At 41.4% G+C, this 22,219-nt stretch overlaps 1 long non-coding RNA gene across 1 annotated transcript in view; it reads right to left on the bottom strand.

Annotated features, from left to right (window-relative positions):
- Positions 1 to 22,219, bottom strand: part of Gm34061 — a 110,853-nt gene that overhangs the window by 22,106 nt on the left and 66,528 nt on the right. The gene's annotated exons all lie outside the window — the stretch shown is intronic.

Raw genomic sequence — 22,219 nt, 5'->3', positions numbered from 1 at the left:
CTCACTGTAGTTACTGATTCGTACTCTCCCACTTCCCTAAGAGATCTATACTAAAAAATGTTGCCGCCTATATCCAGCTATTTGCTCATGGGTCAACTGAGGTTTCCTCTGAATGTACAGATTCAAGCAGGGAATCTGAAATGAAGTGGCCCAAACCAGGCGAGTGTGGAAAGTTTGCTATGAAAATCTTTGCTATGAAATTCATAACTTATCCACAATGGTCTAATTCTCATGTGCATATTTAATATCTTTAGTATCTTTAATGACCTATAGTATCTTTAATTTAATAGTATCGTTAATGACCTATGTAGGGTTTTCCTTAGATACGGACTCATTAGAGTATGACCTGATGCTGGTCACTAATAAACATGAATTCACAGATTACCGACATAATTCTTAATCTTACTATCTCTGACTTTTATCCCTACATTGTTCCCAAAACTGTTCTCTCAAGACCTGAGAATTCTAATTTCCAATTCAGCAGCATTCCCTCATTCCCGATGGTCTCTGTCCTTCGGCTTCTTCAACACTTGTTCTGACTAATCTTCTGGCTCTGCTTGTCTATCTCCATGTTTCCCTCCCTGTTTATTCTTAATAGTAGGCTATCCACGGGGTTCTGCCTAGAATTGCTTGTTCATTTGTCTCCTCCTCTTCCTCCTTTTCCTCCTCTTGCTCTTCCTCCTGCTCCTCTCCCTCTGTATCTCCTTTTCTTTTCTCTTTGCAACTCATCCCTCAACCTCCACCAACAGCGTGAGTGTGGTAGAGCTGCCTTGCCCTCATTCCCATAGCAGATTGTTATCATTTCTGCCAATTCCATGTCCAGTAGCCTCAAGAGTGGAGCAGAAGTTCCAAGGACATTGTGAGTGTGAACTGTTTTTCCCAGGCCCCAGTATCTGTCTAGCTGACTCTTCACAGCCACTGCCTGAGTGTAGGATTCAAGGCCCTTCACAGCATGGCTCCAAACTAGCCTGCTGCCTCTTCTATCCATTCAATTTCTCTTCTACTCAAACTAGTTCACCCTGTGCTCCCCTCGGTGACTCCACAGCCACCCTCCCACTCTGCCCACCTCCCACCCTCCCACTCAGTTGCACTGTGTATCATTCTCCTCTCTATGGTCTTCTCTCCAGCCTCAGCCTTGCCCTTTCTCCTTCCGTCTCAAATTTGGAAGCCTTTTGTCTGGCAGTTTTCCAGTACCAATTTGCATCAAGGTGACTAGTGAACTTTTCTCTTTCCAAAAGTTCAAAAATATTTCAACTTGTGACCTAAAGGTTTTTCGTTGTTTTACAGTGACAAGGCCTGATATATGCCGTTCTACCATTCAAATATGAATAGCAATCCTAACGTCTTTTAAGGATGATGTCTGCCTCATACTTTCCTAGTCTTCAATTTAAACATTACAAGTATCAAATACAGAGTTCAAAATTACATAATTTACTCAAATATATAAATCTCATATTTCATATATATCTATTTATTTAGAAAAATCGACTGAATCTCTTTGAACACAAAACTCTTTCACAAAAAGAAAAAAATGCCAATCTATTCCTTTAAGAAGAAACTACATGCTTGATTTTATTGTGAACTAATGAGTACAAATGGAAGGACTCCGTTTTAGCTAGAAATAGTGAAAGTCATTACTTGATCATGGTAGATCACAGCTAACACATCATACTGAAATTTCTTCAACAAATATTAAATTCCTCTTCTACACAAGAGATAATATTGCATGCTAAACCACATTAAAAAAAAAAAACTTGGAGTTACCAGAAAATAAAATCTCTTTCTCAAGTTTTGTGTGCTAATGGGATTGAAAAGAGAGTGATTTGTGTAAAGTAATTCCTATTAAAGTTTAAAATGCATTAAAATTAAATAAAGGGCACCCCTCAAGAGCACATATAATTTACATTTGGAGAATGGGCGAATAGATGGTTCCTTCACAGAATTTCCCCTTAGTGTGCTATGGGCAATGTCAAGTATTGATGCCTTCAGTTTATAAGGAGTTCAATCATAGAAGGAAAAATTTAAAAATCCATTTGCCCTGGTCTCTTAAAAAAAAAAGTGGCGATTATACACATTTGTATCCATTTCCTAATAGTTTCTCCCATATAATTTTATTGGCCGCTCGCTCGCTCTCTCTCTTCCTCTCCCTCTCCCTCTGTCACTGTGTGTGTGTGTGTGTGTGTGTATGTGTGTGTTTGTATGTGTGTGTGTGTGTGTGTGTGTGTGTGTGTGTGTGTGTGTGTGTATTTGTGTGTATACCTGAGCTAGGACACACAGAATGGAGCAGTATGCTAATTATTGGCTTGTTACATTGTTATATCACACATACACACACTCAAAAGAGGATTTTGTTAAAGTACAAATCTACATTCTACAAATCAATGGGACCTAACTTTGTTCCATGGAAATTGCACATGACAGTAACACAGTCTGAGCTTTTATCAATGCTCTTGAGCTAGACTTAAACTGAATCCCTTATCTAGCTCCTACAACCAGAACATGGTCTTCTGGGGAATTGACTTGGCCCTGTCTCCATGGGGCTCAGCAGTGATTCTAGCTCTGAGGTTAATCCTGGGTCTTGACAATTCTCCAGAAGAGGGAAAGCCTGGAGCAGCCATGCTCCTTACACAGATGAGCCTACAACCCAGAAGTGCTGGTGTCCTCAACTTTCATGATGGAAAGAATGCCTGAGAAGCTGGCACTGTTCCCCACTCTCAGCAAGACTGAGACAGGTCTTCTCAAGTCTCAGTTGTGCGAGACGTGCCCCATAGCTCCACTAGCCCGGCAGCATTGCCAAACAACCACCCTGGCAACATGAGGATGCTAGAGGCAAGGCAACCCAATTAAGAAGCTCTATGGACTAAGAAAATGGTGCTTCTCTGGGCAGGCGGAGCCTCCTCTCAGAAGCACGATCCGGTGAACCTATCAAAAGACAGATTTTTCTAAACACCCTTTGTTGAAAATGCTGTCTTTTCCCCACTGTATGATTTTAGCTCCTTTGTCAAATATCAAGTGATCATAGGTGTCATTTCATTTCTGGGTCTTGAATTCTATTCCATTGATCTACCTGCCTATCTCTGTGCCAATGCCATGCAGTTTATTTATTACTATTGCTCTAAAATACAGCTTGAGGTCAGGGATGGTGATTCCCCCAGAAGTTCTTTTATTGTTGAGAATAGTTTTCAATATCCTGGGTTTTTTTGTTATTCCAAATGTGAGAATTACTCTTTCTAAATCTATGAAGAATTGGGTTGGAATTTTGATGGGGATTGCATTAAATCTGTAGACTGCAAAGCTTCTGTAAGGCAAATGACACTATCAGTAGAATAAAACAGCAACCAGCAGACTGGGAAAAGATCTTTACCAGTCCTACATCCAATAGAGGGCTAATATCCAATATATACAAAGAACTCAAGAAGTTAGACTCCAGAGAATCAAATAATCCTATTAAAGATGGGGTACAGAGCTAAACAAAGAATTTTCAACTGAGGAGTATGGAATGGCTGAGAAGCACCTAAAGAAATGTTCAACACCCTTAGTCATCAGGGAAATATAAATCAAAACAACCCTGAGATTCTGCCTCACACCAGTCAGAATGGCTAAGATTAAAAAAAAAATCAGGTGACAACAGCTGCTAGTGAGGTTGTGGAGAAAGAGGAACGCTCCTCCATTGCTGGTGGGATTGCAAGCTTGTACAACCACTCTGGAATCAGTTTGGTGGTTCCTCAGAAAACTGGGCATACTATTACCTGAGGACCTAGCTATACCACACCTGAGCATAGACCCAAAAAAGATTTTCCAACATATAACAAGGACACACTCAACTATGTTCATACCAGCCTTATTTATAATAGCCAGAAGCTGGAAAGAACACAGATGTCCCTCAACAGAAGAATGGATACAGACAATGTGGTACATTTACACAATGGAGTACTACTCAGCTATTAAAAACAATGAATTCGTGAAATTCTTAGGCAAATGAATGGACCTAGACAATATCATCCTGAGTGAGGTAACCCAATCACAAAAGAACACACATGGTATGCACTCACTGATAAGTGGATATTAGCCCAGAAGCTCAGAATACCCAAGATACAACTCACAGACCACATGAAGCTCAAGAAGAAGGAAGACCAAAGTGTGGATACTTTGGACCTTCTTAGAAGGGGGAACAAAAATACTCATGGCAGGAAATATGGAGACCAAGTGTAAAGCAGAGACTGAAGAAAAGGTCATCCAGAGACTGTCCCACCTGGGGATCCATCCCATATACAGTCAAAAAACACAGACACTATTGTGGATGCCAAAAAGTGCGTGCTGACAGGAGCCTAGTATAGCTGTCTCCTGAGATGCTCTGCCAGAGCCTTACAAATACAGAGGTAGATGTTGAAGTCAACCATTGAACTTAGTACAAGGTCCCCAAAAAGGAGGTAGAGAAAAGACTGAAGGAGCTGAAGGGGTTTGCAGCCCAATAGAAGGAACCGATTCATATTGAACCAATCAGTACCCCCCAGAACTCCCAGGGACTAAACCACCAACCAAAGAGTACACATGAAGGGACCCATGGCTCTAGCTGCATATGTAGCAGGGGATGGCCTAGTCGGTCATCAGTGGGAGGAGAGGCCCTTGGTCCTGTGAAGGCCTGATGTCCCAGTATAGGGGAATTTGAGGCTGAGGAGACAGGAGTGGGTGGGTGGAGGAGCACCCTCGTAGGACAGGGGGATGAGGGATGGCATGGGGGCTTCCTGGAAGGGGGGAATCCAGGAAAGGGTATAACATTTAAAATGTAAATAAAGAAAATATCCAATAAAAACAAAAAGACGGATTTTAACCCAGCCAGTGCCCTTGTCCCTTAGCCTTCCTTATGCCCAGCCTTTTCCCACAGTAGCTCTGACTTCCTCTGTGCATTGCTTTCCCTTCAAGCACTGGGGACAAAGCAGTAACCTTTGGCTGTGTCAAGCTGGATATCTGCGGTGTTCAGCAATGCCTTGGTAACAGTACATTACGTGAGATCTTTTGATAATAAGCCCCCTGATTACAGCTCTGGCTCCCCAGTCTGCCATATCCTGTCTGCTTCAGACACGTCATCCCCAAGGTTATAAGCAGATACGTCTAAGATAAAGCCTGACCCCGAGATGACTCTCGGTGGTTTATTTGTAAGACCCGTCAGAAAATTTCTCCACTGGATCAAATGATTTTAAGCCTGTCTTAGGTGACTTCATGTTACAATCTGTGCTTACTGCAGTCAGTCATCAGGTCCTTAAACAACCTTAGAAAAGAAGTCTCGCTGCATTCTGATATAATGCCAGGGAACTTCTTGTTATGAGAAATGAAAAACAGACATTTATACACTTGTTTATATAAAATGTATATAAAATTGTATACTTTAGCTACATGCCACAAATGCATTCTTCACCAGATAATCTGCCAAACAGATCTTTGTTCATTCCTGTAGGGAAAGTGTCCCTCTGCAGGGACTGCCTTCTGGCCCTTAGGCCCAGAGAATCTTATCATCCAGAAAGAAGAAACCTTCTTGAGGGTGAGGAGAGAGAGAAGCTAGAACACTTGGCAGGTGACTTGAAAGGGCTAAAGAAGCAGGAGATAAGTGGACAGAGATTCCTTAGAACCCTGTCAACTTCATTCTCCAGCTCAGCCCACAAACAAGTAAGTTCTCAATGTATGTTTGCTAAATGACTATTTGGGGCTTCAGGACTCTGGTGTTCAGCGACCTTGTGAACACAACATCCACTGAGGGTCTGATTATTTTAAATAAAATGATCCAGGCTTCTCACTCAGATGACTAGGCCATGCCAAGTAGGCTAAGATGTTCTCCCTTTTAGACACAAGGAAAATGTCTATGGGTTGGGAATGTGTTCAGTAAGAGAGTTAGTGCATGTTTAGCATGCATGATACCCTGGCTTCATTCCCCAATAGTGTAAAAAGGGGAAAGAAGAAAGCAAACGCTTATAGTCATATGTACATCATAGATAAACATATCCTGACAGGTCTATTTAAAAATCACTATTGAATTCACCAAAAAAAAAATTGCTATTATTAAGGCCATGTTGGTTCCAATTGATTAAGGCAGATCATAACATCTGATAAACTTCTAACATGCAGTGACACTTGCTTCTTAGGATGAGCCTTGCCAAACTGAACTGCCAGTTTTGAGCTTACAGTTCAATGCATCTCTCTGACTCACAAAGGGTGGAGCAAAACAAGGTTGTTCTCTGGCCCCTCCGTCTGTGTTTTTCAAGTCACTGGGTGATGCATTTATCGACTGACCACAGGAGATGCTCAGGAGAACCAAGGTTTATAATTACCACCCCACAATAGGTTTTTATGTATTCTAGAACAGTCCCCACATAAACATATTAGATCAGAGAAAACAAATAAAACATAAGAGTGTCACTGAATGAAGGAAGTCTGGAAAGGTAGGGAAGGAGGAAAGACGCAGAGCCAGCTAGAACATTGCCCAAAAGGGAACACTCCACACACCAGCAACTCTACACCCCAGGTACAGAACACAACAGCTGCAATAACTGCCTGTCATAAACAGATGCAAAACTCTTGCCAGACGAAGCACAACAGAGCTTCCATTGTGCGTGGAAGTGTACAGGAATATAAATACAGAAAACAAAATGTATCGCTTTTGAAAAAAGATGTGAACCCCTTTGTGCTAACTTTCTGAGCCTGAAAATTGAGTTTAGACTTAAAATTCCTTCCCCTTCCACAGTCATGACTTTTGTAGAGCTGATGGTCTCTAACACAGGAGCCACGCTCTCACCCCACCCTACCCTGTCCCCCAACTCAAGACCCTAATGGGCACAAGAATAAAAAAGTACCAAATTTTCTATAGGTGGTATCTTTCCCCTATAGAAACACACGTATGATAAAGTTGAGTTCATAGGCACAGAAAGAGATTAAAAACAAGAGTAAAATATAATGATTTCAACAATCTATTTTAATGGAATTACCACCATTGTCGTCGTCGTCATCATCGTCGCTGCTCTTGCCCTATAGGGCCATCTTGAGTAAAGTAAGGACCACTTAAACACAAATACAGCAACATCATGAGAGTCAGTGAACTCAGCCCAGATGCCCAATGGAGTGAGTGCTGAACATGTCCCTAAGAAAGATGCACAAAACAAAGCATAAACTGCTTATTTCTAGAAATTTCCATGTATTCTTTCACCTGAAATCTCAGAAAGCAAAACTTCGACTAAGAATGCAGCTTTGGACAAATCATATTCCTACAGTTATTGCTATCTAAGAATCAAACCTGTTCTAAGAAAATCATAGGGGATCCAGAGAACGATGGAGATGGGTGAAAATTGAGAATTTATAACTAGGTTCAATAATGTAACTAAACAGTAGATTTTCTGTGTGATTTTTACTTCAACCCGTGTTCCTTTCTAGTTATATTCATTTAAAATTAAGATTGGAAAAAGCAATAATTAATTAATTAATTAAAATTAAGAACAGTTTAATTTCGGAGAGACTGATTTTTAGTAGATTGTTGATGCAATGGTTGGAGATACTCAAAATCCAAATAGAACCAGTTCTTTAATGTCCTTGACAGTGATGAGGAATTGTGAAAATAAAGCCACAAAAAATGTTTCTTTGTCCTTAAAAGTATTTTGAGACTTATATTTAACTGTAGACATGTTTAAATGCTGGAGGTCTTAACTGTTTCAAACAAAATAGTTAACACCCACACCACAGAAGATGAAGGAACCAATCTATCATCAGCTCCTTCTGATGCCCCCTCAATGGAAGGAAGAGATGACTGCCGGCCAATTCTGCGCATGCCTGAACCTAAACAGACCCAAATGAAGACATGCCGCAGATGATGGCATATAATTAAAACCTTACTCCATACTTACGTGTCCAGGTAAAGGGTTACATATGCATGCCGTGTGAGCATCCTCTTCTCATCTGTTTTTTTTTTTTTTTCAGCCTGGGCAGAGGAACTCTAGAAAATTTGATTTCCACCTGACACCCTTCTTTGTCAATTCTTCCAAGGCGAACTCTTATGGCGCTTCATTTAGAGAAAGAATAAAGTACAAAAGTGATGTGACAGCCGGGCGTGGTGGTGCACACCTTTAATCCCAGCACTCGGGAGGCAGAGGCAGGCAGATTTCTGAGTTCGAGGCCAGCCTGGTCTACAAAGTGAGTTCCAGGACAGCCAGGGCTATTCAGAGAAACCCTGTCTCAAAAAACCAAAAAAAAAAAAAAAAGTGACGTGACATTCACTGTGATTTTTCCTTAATGCCCAAAGTAACCCCTCTACAAACTAAGTGTTGCGAAGACCAAAGATGGTCTGTACAAATCTTACTCTTCTGTCCACTGATGCAAAGCAGGATTACAGAAGCTCTTTTGCTAGCTCTGTAAAATCTTAATATATAAACGTGAAGTTAAGTTTCTCAAATCAAGTAAGTTTGGATATATTTCCTTCTAGGGAAGCATCTTAGAAGTTCTGGATAAACGTGGTTCTATGGGAGCGTTTATTGAAAATCAGCTCCTGCGTGGAACTTGTTCTCTCAACTTCTATAATAATAAAATCTCCAGGGGAGGTGTCTTAGTCAGGGTTTCTATTCCTACACAAACATCATGACCAAGGAGCAAGTTGGGGATGAAAGGGTTTATTCAGCTTACACTTCCATACTGTTGTTCATCACCAAGGAAGTCAGGACTGGAACTCAAACAGGGCAGGAAGCAGGAGCTGATGCAGAGGCCATGGAGGGATGTTCCTTACTGGCTTGCTTCCCCTGGCTTGCTCAGCCTGCTCTCTCATAGAACCAAGACTACCAGCCCAGAGATGGTGCCACACACAAGGGGCCTTTCCTCCTTGATCACTAATTGAGAAAATGCCTTACAGTTGGATCTCATGGAGGCATTTCCTCAACTGAAGCTCCTTTCTCTGTGATAACTCCAGCTGTGTCAAGTTGACACAAAACCAGCCAGTACAGGAGGGTATTTATATGCACCCAGAGCACTGACATCAGCAACCTGTTTATTTTTTTTCAGAATATACTGTTATTTAAGGAACTATAAGAGTTAACCACTATAGCAGTGAATCCTTGACCAAGCAATACCATAGTTTTTAATGAAAATGTGTTTTATAAATATCACTGCATACTTCTCTTCCTCTGAACATCCACTTACCTTATTCTTACAAAAATAATATAATAGTAATTGCTTTCACTTAAAAGTTATTCTCATTTAACATCTTAAGAAGACAGAGTATACTTTCAAACTTAAGTCATTTCCTGTAGGAGAAGGAGAGGAAGGATTGGTTGTAGGAGCCAGAGGGGTCAAGGTCACCCATAGACTCAGCAAACCTTGACTCATAGGGGCTCACTGAGCCTGAACCAACATCCAGGGATCCTGTGTGGCTCTAACCTAGGCCCTCTACATATGTGGTATAGTTCTGTAGCTTGATGTTTACATGGGAAACCTAACAGAGGGAGTGGGGCTGTTTCCAATGCCTTTGCCTGCTTTGGTACCCTTGTCCTCCCACTGGGTTGCCTCGTCCAGCCTTTATATAAGGGGTTGTGCCTAGTCTTATTGGAACTTGATGTGCCCTGTTTGTTTAATATTCCTGGAGGTCTGCACTTTTCTGAAGGGAAGCAGAGAAGTGGATGAGGAAGAGGGTGGGGCTGGGAGGAAAGGAAGGAAGAGAAACTGGGGGGTGTAATGTATAAGAGAATAAATTGATTTTAGAAAATTCATAAGCACTTAGAAGGGGAATATTTTACCTGTGTGAGTCATGTTTCTGTAAATAAAATACTGACATCAAAAACAAAGATATTGCGATGTTACTTTTTTTTTTTTTGATGCTACTTCTAAATTGATGAAGTTGTATTGTGTGTGTGTGTGGAGGGGGGGCACACAGGTAGGTGCAGGTGGAGGCCTGGCATCCTTCATCAATCATATTCTGGTTTATATGCTAATGCAGGGTCAGTCACTTGAACCCAGAGCTTCCTAATCCCCAGAGCTCTGTTGATTCTGTCTCTGCTCCTGAGTCCTGAGACTCCAGGCAGTCCACCATGCACGCTCTGGATTTATGGCACAGAGTCTTTTCCATACATGACATGTTGCAACACTTGAGGGTTGTTTTTGTTTTGTTTTGTTTTTTTCAAGAGTACACGGTAGCTGACTTCAGACACACACACCAGAAAAGGGCATCAGATCCCATTACAGATGGTTATGAGCCACCATGTGGTTGCTGAGAATTGAACTCAGGATCTCTGGAAGAGCAGTCATTGCTCTTAACCTGTAAGCCATCTGGCCCCTTGCCCCCACCCACCCCCACTCCTGCCGGGTTCTTAAAAGTTGTTTTGCATCTAGCTTGTCATTATTGAAATCATATGATCATAATAGTTTGAGATGTTTTATTCACATATTTTCAAGACTTGACTTTTGGAATTTGAACTTCACACAGGAGCCTCACTAAAGCAAATGCTGGATCCATTTTTACCTGTATCACTATGACAGACACTTCCGTTCCCCACCTCCACCGCCCAGATGAGCCCTCCTACCCTGAGTGCATCAGCCCTCCTCTATCACGTGATCAGGAAAGCTTTCTGACTGCCATTAATTCTTCTGATCTGATGCAGAAGCTGTCCTGATGAGTCTCTGCTAGTTTATTTTATCCCTCAGAGTTGCATAGCTGGCTCCTGCCATCACTTTCAACAAAACTCATAGATGCCCCCAGTGCAGATCATGTGGATCATGTCCTATGTCTTCAGGAAAGAGCTGGCCTATTGTCCAGCTTCTTGTCTCTACAGGATAAGACACAAAAGCTTTCCTTTAACCGGTCGTGTTGAATCACAAACCTATTAGTAAATTAATATAGAGTTCCGAGGAATATCTTTAAAACATGGTAGAAAATAAGAATTATAAGAACAAAGAGTGGGGCTGGAGAGATGCCTCATTGGTTAAGAGCACTGACCGCTTTTCCAGAGGTCCTGAGTTCAGTTCCTAGCAACCACATGGTGGCTCACAACCATCTGTAATGGTATCCGATGCCCTCTTCTGGTGTGTTTGAGGACAGCTACAGTGTACTCACATATATAAATAAATAAATCTAAAAAGAAGGAAGGAAGGAAGGAAGGAAGGAAGAGAGAGAGAGAGAGGGAGGGAGAGAGAGAGGGAGAGAGGGAGGGAGGGAGGGAGGAAGGAAGGAAGGAAGGAAGGAAGGAAGGAAGGAAGGAAGGAAGGAAGGAAGGAAGGAAGGAAGGAAGGAAGAAAAGAAGGAAGGAAGGAAGGAAGAAAGGAAGGAAGGAAGAAAGGAAGGAAGGAAGAAAGGAAAACACATAGTTAGAAAAGGGAGAAAAGCAGACCCGAGGCTTCCAGCTAGTGCAGCCTTCCTGGGTATCTTCGATAAAAATTTTATCTTTCCATAGCAACTACCTCTGATTTGGCAACTGCCTACCATGACACATTTTGCCTGAATATTTCAGCAAAAATATGCAATGGATATAAAAAAATATGCAACTAGACTCCATTTTCCTTCTCTTTTTAATTTAATTGCTTTAATCTTAGTACCTTCACTAAGACTGCTCCCCGATCACCGGGTTCTTTTTTTTTTAATTTTTTTTTCCATTTTTATTAGGTATTTAGCTCATTTACATTTTTAATGCTATACCAAAAGTCCCCCATACCCACCCACCCCCACTCCCCTACCCACCCACTCCCCCTTTTTGGCCCTGGCGTTCCCCTGTACTGGGGCATATAAAGTTTGTGTGTCCAATGGGCCTCTCTTTCCAGTGATGGCCGACTAGGCCATCTTTTGATACATATGCAGCTAGTCAAGAGCTCCGGGGTACTGGATAGTTCATAATGTTGTTCCACCTATAGGGTTGCAGGTCCCTTTAGCTCCTTGGTTACTTTCTCTAGCTCCTCCATTGGGGGCCCTGTGATCCATCCATTAGCTGACTGTGATCATCCACTTCTGTATTTGCTAGGCCCCGGCATAGTCTCACAAGAGACAGCTACATCTGGGTCCTTTCAATAAAATCTTGCTAGTGTATGCAATGGTGTCAGCGTTTGGATGCTGATTATGGGGTGGATCCCTGGATATGGCAGTCTCTACTTGGTCCATCCTTTCATCTCAGCTCCAAACTTTGTCTCTGTAACTCCTTCCATGGGTGTTTTGTTCCCACTTCTAAGGAGGGGCATAGTGTCCACACTTCAGTCTTCATTTTTCTTGAGTTTCATGTGTTTAGCAAATTGTATCTTATATCTTGGGTATCCTAGGTTTGGGGCTAATATCCACTTATCAGTGAGTACATATTGTGTGAGTTCCTTTGTGAATGTGTTACCTCACTCAGGATGATGCCCTCCAGGTCCATCCATTTGGCTAGGAATTTCATAAATTCATTCTTTTTAATAGCTGAGTAGTACTCCATTGTGTAGATGTACCACATTTTCCGTATCCATTCCTCTGTTGAGGGGCATCTGGGTTCTTTCCAGCTTCTAGCTATTATAAATAAGGCTGCTATGAACATAGTGGAGCATGTGTCCTTCTTACCAGTTGGGGCATCTTCTGGATATATGCCCAGGAGAGGTATTGCTGGATCCTCCGGTAGTACTATGTCCAATTTCCTGAGGAACCGCCAGACTGATTTCCAGAGTGGTTGTACAAGCCTGCAATCCCATCAACAATGGAGGAGTGTTCCTCTTTCTCCACATCCACGCCAGCATCTGCTGTCACCTGAATTTTTGATCTTAGCCATTCTGACTGGTGTGAGGTGGAATCTCAGGGTTGTTTTGATTTGCATTCCCCTGATGATTAAGGATGTTGAACATTTTTTCAGGTGCTTCTCTGCCATTCGGTATTCCTCAGGTGAGAATTCTTTGTTCAGTTCTGAGCCCCATTTTTTAATGGGGTTATTTGATTTTCTGAAGTCCACCTTCTTGAGTTCTTTATATATGTTGGATATTAGTCCCCTATCTGATTTAGGATAGGTAAAGATCCTTTCCCAATCTGTTGGTGGTCTTTTTGTCTTATTGACGGTGTCTTTTGCCTTGCAGAAACTTTGGAGTTTCATTAGGTCCCATTTGTCAATTCTCGATCTTACAGCACAAGCCATTGCTGTTCTGTTCAGGAATTTTTCCCCTGTGCCCATATCTTCAAGGCTTTCCCCCACTTTCTCCTCTATAAGTTTCAGTGTCTCTGGTTTTATGTGACGTTCCTTCATCCACTTAGATTTGACCTTAGTACAAGGAGATAAGTATGGATCGATTCGCATTCTTCTACATGATAACAACCAGTTGTGCCAGCACCAATTGTTGAAAATGCTGTCTTTCTTCCACTGGATGGTTTTAGCTCCCTTGTCAAAGATCAAGTGACCATAGGTGTGTGGGTTCATTTCTGGGTCTTCAATTCTATTCCATTGGTCTACTTGTCTGTCTCTATACCAGTACCATGCAGTTTTTATCACAATTGCTCTGTAGTAAAGCTTTAGGTCAGGCATGGTGATTCCACCAGAGGTTCTTTTATCCTTGAGAAGAGTTTTTGCTATCCTAGGTTTTTTGTTATTCCAGATGAATTTGCAAATTGCTCCTTCTAATTCGTTGAAGAATTGAGTTGGAATTTTGATGGGGATTGCATTGAATCTGTAGATTGCTTTTGGCAAGATAGCCATTTTTACAATGTTGATCCTGCCAATCCATGAGCCTGGGAGATCTTTCCATCTTCTGAGATCTTCTTTAATTTCTTTCTTCAGAGACTTGAAGTTTTTATCATACAGATCTTTCACTTCCTTAGTTAGAGTCACGCCGAGATATTTTATATTATTTTTGACTATTGAGAAGTGTGTTGTTTCCCTAATTTCTTTCTCAGCCTGTTTATTCTTTGTATCGAGAAAGGCCATTGACTTGTTTGAGTTTACTTTATATCCAGCTACTTCACCAAAGCTGTTTATCAGGTTTAGGAGTTCTCTGGTGGAATTTTTAGGGTCACTTATATATACTATCATATCATCTGCAAAAAGTGATATTTTGACTTCCTCTTTTCCAATTTGTATCCCCTTGATCTCCTTTTGTTGTCAAATTGCTCTGGCTAATACTTCAAGTACTATGTTGAAAAGGTAGGGAGAAAGTGGGCAGCCTTGTCTAGTCCCTGATTTTAGTGGGATTGCTTCCAGCTTCTCTCCATTTACTTTGATGTTGGCTACTGGTTTGCTGTAGATTGCTTTTATCATGTTTAGGTATGGGCCTTGAATTCCTGATCTTTCCAAGACTTTTATCATGAATGGGTGTTGGATCTTGTCAAATGCTTTTTCTGCATCTAATGAGATGATCATGTGGTTTTTGTCTTTGAGTTTGTTTATATAATGGATTACATTGATGGATTTTCATATATTAAACCATCCCTGCATCCCTGGAATAAAACCTACTTGGTCAGGATGGATGATTGCTTTAATGTGTTCTTGGATTCGGTTAGCGAGAATTTTATTGAGGATTTTTGCATCGATATTCATAAGAGAAATTGGTCTGAAGTTCTCTATCTTTGTTGGATCTTTCTGTGGTTTGGGTACCAGAGTAATAGTGGCTTCATAAAATGAGTTGGGTAGATTACCTTCTACTTCTATTTTGTGAAATAGTTTGTGCAGAACTGGAATTAGATCTTCTTTGAAGGTCTGATAGAACTCTGCACTAAACCCGTCTGGTCCTGGGCTTTTTTTGGCTGGGAGACTATTAATAGCTGCTTCTATTTCTTTAGGTGATATGGGACTGTTTAGATGGTCAACTTGATCCTGATTCAACTTTGGTACCTGGTATCTGTCCAGAAATTTGTCCATTTTGTCCAGGTTTTCCAGTTTTGTTGAGTATAGCCTTTTGTAGAAGGATCTGATGGTGTTTTGGATTTCTTCAGGATCTGTTGTTATGTCTCCCTTTTCATTTCTGATTTTGTTAATTAGGATTTTGTCCCTGTGCCCTTTAGTGAGGCTAGCTAAGGGTTTATCTATCTTGTTGATTTTCTCAAAGAACCAACTCCTCGTTTGGTTAATTCTTTGAATAGTTCTTCTTGTTTCCACTTGGTTGATTTCACCCCTGAGTTTGATTATTTCCTGCCGTCTACTCCTCTTGGGTGAATTTGCTTCCTTTTTTTCTAGAGCTTTTAGATGTGTTGTCAAGCTGCTAGTATGTGCTCTCTCCCGTTTCTTCTTGGAGGCACTCAGAGCTATGAGTTTCCCTCTTAGAAATGCTTTCATTGTGTCCCATAGGTTTGGGTACGTTGTGGCTTCATTTTCATTAAACTCTAAAAAGTCTTTAATTTCTTTCTTTATTCCTTCCTTAACCAAGGTATCATTGAGAAGAGTGTTGTTCAGTTTCCACGTGAATGTTGGCTTTCCATTATTTATGTTGTTATTGAAGATCAGTCTTAGGCCATGGTGGTCTGATAGGATACATGGGACAATTTCAATATTTTTGTACCTGTTGAGGCCTGTTTTGTGACCAATTATATGGTCAATTTTGGAGAAGGTCCCGTGAGGTGCTGAGAAGAAGGTATATCCTTTTGTTTTAGGATAAAATGTTCTGTAGATATCTGTCAGGTCCATTTGTTTCATATCTTCTGTTAGTTTCACTGTGTCCCTATTTAGTTCTGTTTCCATGATCTGTCCATTGGTGAAAGTGGTGTGTTGAAGTCTCCCACTATTATTGTGTGAGGTGCAATGTGTGCTTTGAGCTTTACTAAAGTGTCTTTAATGAATGTGGCTGCCCTTGCATTTGGAGCATAGATATTCAGAATTGAGAGTTCCTCTTGGAGGATTTTACCTTTGATGAGTATGAAGTGTCCCTCCTTGTCTTTTTTGATAACTTTGGGTTGGAAGTCGATTTTATCCGATATTAGAATGGCTACTCCAGCTTGTTTCTTCAGACCATTTGCTTGGAAAATTGTTTTCCAGCCTTTCACTCTGAGGTAGTGTCTGTCTTTTTCCCTGAGATGGGTTTCCTGTAAGCAGCAGAATGTTGGGTCCTGTTTGTGTAGCCAGTCTGTTAGTCTATGTCTTTTAATTGGGGAATTGAGTCCATTGATATTAAGAGATATTAAGGAAAAGTAATTGTTGCTTCCTTTTATTTTTGTTGTTGTTGATGAGAATGAAGATTTTCAACTTAAAGGGCCAGCTAATATCTTCAACAAAATAATTGAAGAAAACTTCCCAAACATAAAGAAAGAGATGCCCATGATCATACAAGAAGCCTACAGAGCTCCAAATAGACTGGACCAGAAAAGAAATTCCTCCCGACACATAATAATGAGTTGGCATTCTGTTCTTGTGGCTGTCTTCTTTTTGCTTTGTTGAGGGATTACTTTCTTGCTTGTTCTAGGGCATGATTTCCGTCCTTGTATTGCTTCTTTTCTGTTGTTATCCTTTGAAGGGCTGGATTCGTGGAAAGATATTGTGTGAATTTGGTTTTGTCGTGGAATACTTTGGTTTCTCCATCTATGGTAATTGAGAGTTTGGCCGGGTATAGTAGCCTGGGCTGGCATTTGTGTTCTCTTAGTGTCTGTATAACATCTGTCCAGGCTCTTCTGGCTTTCATAGTCTCTGGTGAAAAGTCTGGTGTAATTCTGATAGGCCTGCCTTTATATGTTACTTGACCTTTCTCCCTTACTGCTTTTAATATTCTATCTTTATTTAGTGCATTTGTTGTTCTGATTATTATGTGTCGGGAGGAATTTCTTTTCTGGTCCAGTCTATTTGGAGTTCTGTAGGCTTCTTGTATGATCATGGGCATCTCTTTCTTTATGTTTGGGAAGTTTTCTTCAATTATTTTGTTGAAGATATTAGCTGGCCCTTTAAGTTGAAAATCTTCATTCTCATCAATTCCTATTATCCGTAGGTTTGGTCTTCTCATTGTGTCCTGGATTTCCTGGATGTTTTGAGTTAGGATCCTTTTGCATTTTGTATTTTCTTTGACTGTTGTGTTGATGTTCTCTATGGAATCTTCTGCACCTGAGATTCTCTCTTCCATTTCTTGTATTCTGTTGCTGATGCTCGCATCTATGGTTCCAGATCTCTTTCCTAGGGTTTCTATCTCCAGCGTTGCCTCGCTTTGGGTTTTCTTTATTGTGTCTACTTCCCTTTTTAGTTCTAGTATGGTTTTGTTCATTTCCATTACCTGTTTGGATGTGTTTTCCTGTTTTTCTTTAAGGACTTCTACCTGTTTGGTTGTGTTTACCTGCTTTTCTTTAAGGGCTTGTAACTCTTTAGCAGTGCTCTCCTGTAATTCTTTAAGTGACTTATTAAAGTCCTTCTTGATGTCCTCTATCATCATCATGAGAAATGTTTTTAAATCTGGGTCTAGATCTTTGGTTGTGTTGGGGTGCCCAGGACTAGGTGGGGTGGGAGTGCTGCGTTCTGATGATGGTGAGTGGTCTTGATTTCTGTTAGTAGGATTCTTACATTTGCCTTTTGCCATCTGGTAATCTCTGAAGCTAGCTGTTATAGTTGTCTGTGTTAAGAGCTTGTTCTTCAGGTGACTCTGTTAGCCTCTATAAGCAGACCTGGGAGGGTAGCACTGGGAGGGTTTCAGTGGGCAGAGTATTCTGTGCAGGCAAGCTCTCTTCTTGCAGGGAAGGTACCCAGATATCTGGTGTTCGAATCAGACTCCTGGCAGAAGTTGTGTTCCACTCACTAGAGGTCTTAGGATCCCGTGTGGAATCCTGTGTGGGCCCTTGCGGGTGTCAGGTGACTCCGCTGGCAAGGTACCCTGGTGCTAGAGTGGAGTGGAAGGGACTTGTGCCCCAGGTCAGGCCCGGGTAGTCTGCTCCCCTATTTACCGCAGTCTCAGGTTCCGTGCGATTGGATTGGGGCAGGCGCTGTGTTCCACTCCAATCACCAGGTTCTTAATGAGTCTCTACAGTCACAGCGATTGAAAGGACAGCGTTGAGTATTGTTATTGTCTGTGTTTCCCACTCACATTCACTGATGAGTGTGCATCTTGGAAATTCATAGTGGGTTCCTATCAACGTAAATCTCTAAGGCTGTATGAACCAATTATCCAGAGTCAATTATTTAAAGATGCCAGACAATGTGCTACATGGTGTCACATGCAGTTGCCCTCTGCATCCCGAGGGTCTATATCCATGGTGGCCATCAATTAATAGAAAGTACTTGAGGAAAAGTATCTAAATCTCTGTAAGTGTTTGCATAACACTATTTCTCTGCTATTCACACTACATTAAAGATTATAACTAATCTGGATATGTTCAAAAGTATGCCATCAGAGGATCTGGCTTGGAGCAATATTTTGACCTTTAATATAAGATAATTGAACATGCACAGATTTTGGTGTCTACAGAGTCTTGGAAACTCACAGATTTGAAGATGCCACAATATGCACCCAATAGTCATAACTGGACATGAGTTTATACCAATGGTTTTATTTTGTAACACAACTTTGCAGTAACATCTCCCTAAAAAAATTATGGAGTTTTAAGAAAAGAATAGTGGCCAGGCAGTGGTGGCACACACCTTTAATCCCAGCACTTGGGAGGCAGAGGCAGCCGGATCCCTGAGTTCGAGGTCAGTCTGGTCTACAGAGTGAGTTCCAGGACAGCCAGAGCTACACAGAGAAACCCTGTCTTGAAAAAAAAAAAAAAGAAAGAAAGAAAGAAAGAAAAAAGAAAACAACAGTGGCTCCTTTGTAATAAAGAAAAGATTTCTCTTTTTAAAACTTATTTTTTTATTATCAAATGTGTCTGGTGTGTGTGTGTGTATGCATGTATATGTGTGTGTGTGTGTGTGTGTGTGTGTGTGTGTGTTTCTGTATATATATGTGAGTGTGTGAGTGTGTAAGTATGTGTTTGTGTGTGTGTATATATATGTATGTGTGTGAATGTGTGTTTATGTGAGTGTGTTTATGTGTGTTTGTGTATATGTGTGTGTCAGCATCTTTGCAAGGAGAAAATGAAGGGACTCTTAACATGCTTGCTTTCTCAATTTTCATTAAAAATGCAGTCAGGGATGTGGGTTAGCTTGAGCGCATGAGTGCCGGGATAAACGTGTGGAGGTCAGATGACAGCTTTCAGGAGTTGCTTCTCTTTGTCCATTGTGAAATTTAGGAATGAAACCATTAGGCTTGCACATCAAAGGTCTCTATGTGCTGAGCCGTCCCATGGGTCTCAAGGCCTTCTGTTTATAGATTCTTTTCCTCAAAACTGTGTGACAATTAGTTTAAATCTCTACAGAGAGAGAATTATTTGTGGTGGTCATATGGTTGGTATCTACAAAAATGCTCTACTAATTTGTATATTAGCCTTCAGCTAGAATCCTTGCTTCTTTTTCTAGTGTGTCAGTGTGTGTATGCGCGCGCGCGTGTGTGTGTGTGTGTGTGTGTGTATGTATGCATGCATGCATTTCTAGTGTCTGTGTGGATGAGTGTGGTGTATGTGTGCATGTGGGTGTGTACCCATATGTGTGCCTGTGCTTGTAGAGGCCAGAGGTTAAGGTCAGACATTGTCTTTTAGTGCTGTCCACTTTTCCTTCAAAACAAGGTCTCTCACTGAACTTAGCCCACACACTCGACCTCCCCAGCATTGGGATACCAGGAGTGTGCTGCCATTCTCAGCTCCTATGTGGGAGCTAGGGACCTGACCTTGAGTCTTCATGATGTGCACCATGACTTTACCAACTGGGTTTGGACCCCAACCCCCAGAATACTTCCCTTTTTTTGATGAGATTGTGTGTGTGTGTGTGTGTGTGTGTGTGTGTGTGTGTGTGTGTGTGTGTGAGAGAGAGAGAGAGAGAGAGAGAGAGAGAGAGAGAGAGAGAGAGAGAGATGATTTCTAAGAATGAATGCTCTCAAATTATGAGGCCCACACCATCATGCTGGGTGCCTGGCACAATGTCCAAGAGCCGGGCTCATGCTGAATGAGGCTCATTTTATGTGGCCTTTGACATTTTTTTTTTTAGGAAGAATGGCATGGGATGTCATTCTCTATTACACTTGTAAATGCAGTCTGGGAACACTGAACAATGGGACACCCAAAAAATAAACACAAGTTTCAAAAAACACATGCGAGCATCTCATTGAGATCAAAGCACGATGTGAAGTTTTGCTGGGCATGAGTTTTTCGTATCAGAGTCTTTGTGCCTTACTGACCGTTCCTCTGGACCTGTCCAAAGGGTTAGATGCCTGGGAGATCCCCCACCCACTTCTCCTACAAATGAACTAGCAACATGAGAGAAGGCTTTAAAAAGACAGTTACTTCTCTGTAGCATCAACCCATTGACAGAATCCCTTTTACTGCCTGCCTAGCATAGCCTTCACAGTTAAGAACATTAGTTTGCTAATTAGGCCTTTAATTAGATTTGTCTACACGTGTGATTGCTCACACATGATGGTAGTCATGGTGACAGGTGTTCTTTGACCACTGTCTCTCCAGACAATAAACACTTCTGCAGGTAATATGGAAGCCTTCTATTTCTCTGTACTAGTTTCATCTAATGACAGACATGCTTGGTTTTATATCATGACAGAACTGACTAACTTGAAATTTATTTTTCTAAAACTTCAAGTTCCTGAGTTGGACGGACTGACTCCATTTGAGTAGGTCTCTGTATGGCCTTCCTAGGAAAGTTCACTGGGGCCCATTGTTTGCCATATTATTGACTTAACATTCATTAAGAGACTCATAAAAACTTACTTCCTGCATGTTCAGGGCATAGTGTTTAAGCTGTAAATATGGCAATATGGGTGTAAATATTGGCTTAAAACTCTTCTTTGAGTCATTTATTTCCTTTATCTTATTGACTCTCTGTGGCCATTCTCCTCTGTTTGGCCTGGCCCTTTCCCAGTCTCCAAATGTGCTCTCTGAATTCCCAGCGGCCATTTCATTGGGATTCTTCCCGTAAGAGTCAGGGGGCACCAAGCTAGGATGGTTTTTGTTCTCACTCTGTTCCAGACACTCCGTAGTGGCTGAACATGAGGACGGCACTCCACTGGGCTGGCCTTTGACACTTGGCAGAGGATAGCCTCTGCACTGAGGGAATTCACTCTGTTTCGTGGATCTCTAATGTTTGTAGAGATCTCTGTGGAAACAAACATTCAGAGAGTCTTTGTAGATATGTCCAGGAATAATTAAGGTAGGAGGTACCTACCTCTTTAAAAAGGAAAAGAAAAAGAAAAGCCAGGTTACACTTAAGGAGTCCCTAATTGGTCCACTTGTGAAGATGACTGCTTGTCCTAGCACGTCTCCTTTTTCTCTTAAACTGAGAAAAACACACACACACACACACACACACAAAGGGAAAGTCAACTGAATCAGGACAGAAATTCATTTTTACAGCTGAATAAGCTTTGTCTCTGGTTGTTTTAAAAATGAAATAAATGGAAAAATATTTGTTGGAGAATAATAAACACACCCAGGTATTTGCTGCTATTGCAAGGCTGGGCTGAGAGGGAAGTTGCCCCGTAAGACCACCTGTGTTTCTTGGTTCGAGCCCAGCAGAGCTTCAGAATTTGTATAGTTGGGTGCAGTCCAGCAACCTGGCCGCATTCTTGGATCTCTTACTCAACATGAGGCACCAAGATCACTGGAAACTTTAACAGAAACATCAACAACTGGAAGATCCAGTGAGTCTATGGTTTGACCCCCGGCTGCACACCCTCACATCAATCTATTTCGAATCTTCTGGCAAATTAGCTCTAGGCGAGGGGGTGGGAGGGGGCAGGGGGAGTGTACAAACTGAGGGTACAGCTGCTCAGTCCCCCTGAGGAGATGAAGAATCCAGAGTCACCCCAAAGCACAGATTTAAATGCATGCTTTTTAATCTGTTTCCACTTGGCCATACAGATGCTGCTATTATAACTTAAAAAGCATCAAAGAGAGAAGCAACGGAACCCTCTGTAGCGTTCCATTCCGGAACCTAATAAAAGGAGCCCAACTCTAAGCTACTTCAGAAGCGAACCAACAAATTGCTTCTCTAAAGGAAGGAATTTATTCATCTGCAAGGAGGCTGTGCTTCAGCCCAGCCATCCAAAATTTCTCTTTCACAACAGTAGCCGAGGAAGGAAGGAGACCACAGATCTATTTTCGATTTGTCCTTTGTTACTACGAGATAGATTGTATATTTCTGAAGTAACTTAGAATGGTTTTACTTGAGTCTCCAAAATTTGACAGGTTTAGCTACTGGCATCTGAAGAAGATGATAAAATGGCTTGCTCATGTTTAATCGGTGGGAGAGTACTCTAT

The sequence above is a fragment of the Mus musculus genome, chromosome 14 (assembly GCF_000001635.26).
Source record: "Mus musculus strain C57BL/6J chromosome 14, GRCm38.p6 C57BL/6J".
Lineage (NCBI taxonomy): Eukaryota > Metazoa > Chordata > Mammalia > Rodentia > Muridae > Mus > Mus musculus.
The sequence above is the reverse complement of the archived record's forward strand: the minus strand, read 5'-3'. Positions and strand labels throughout refer to the sequence as shown.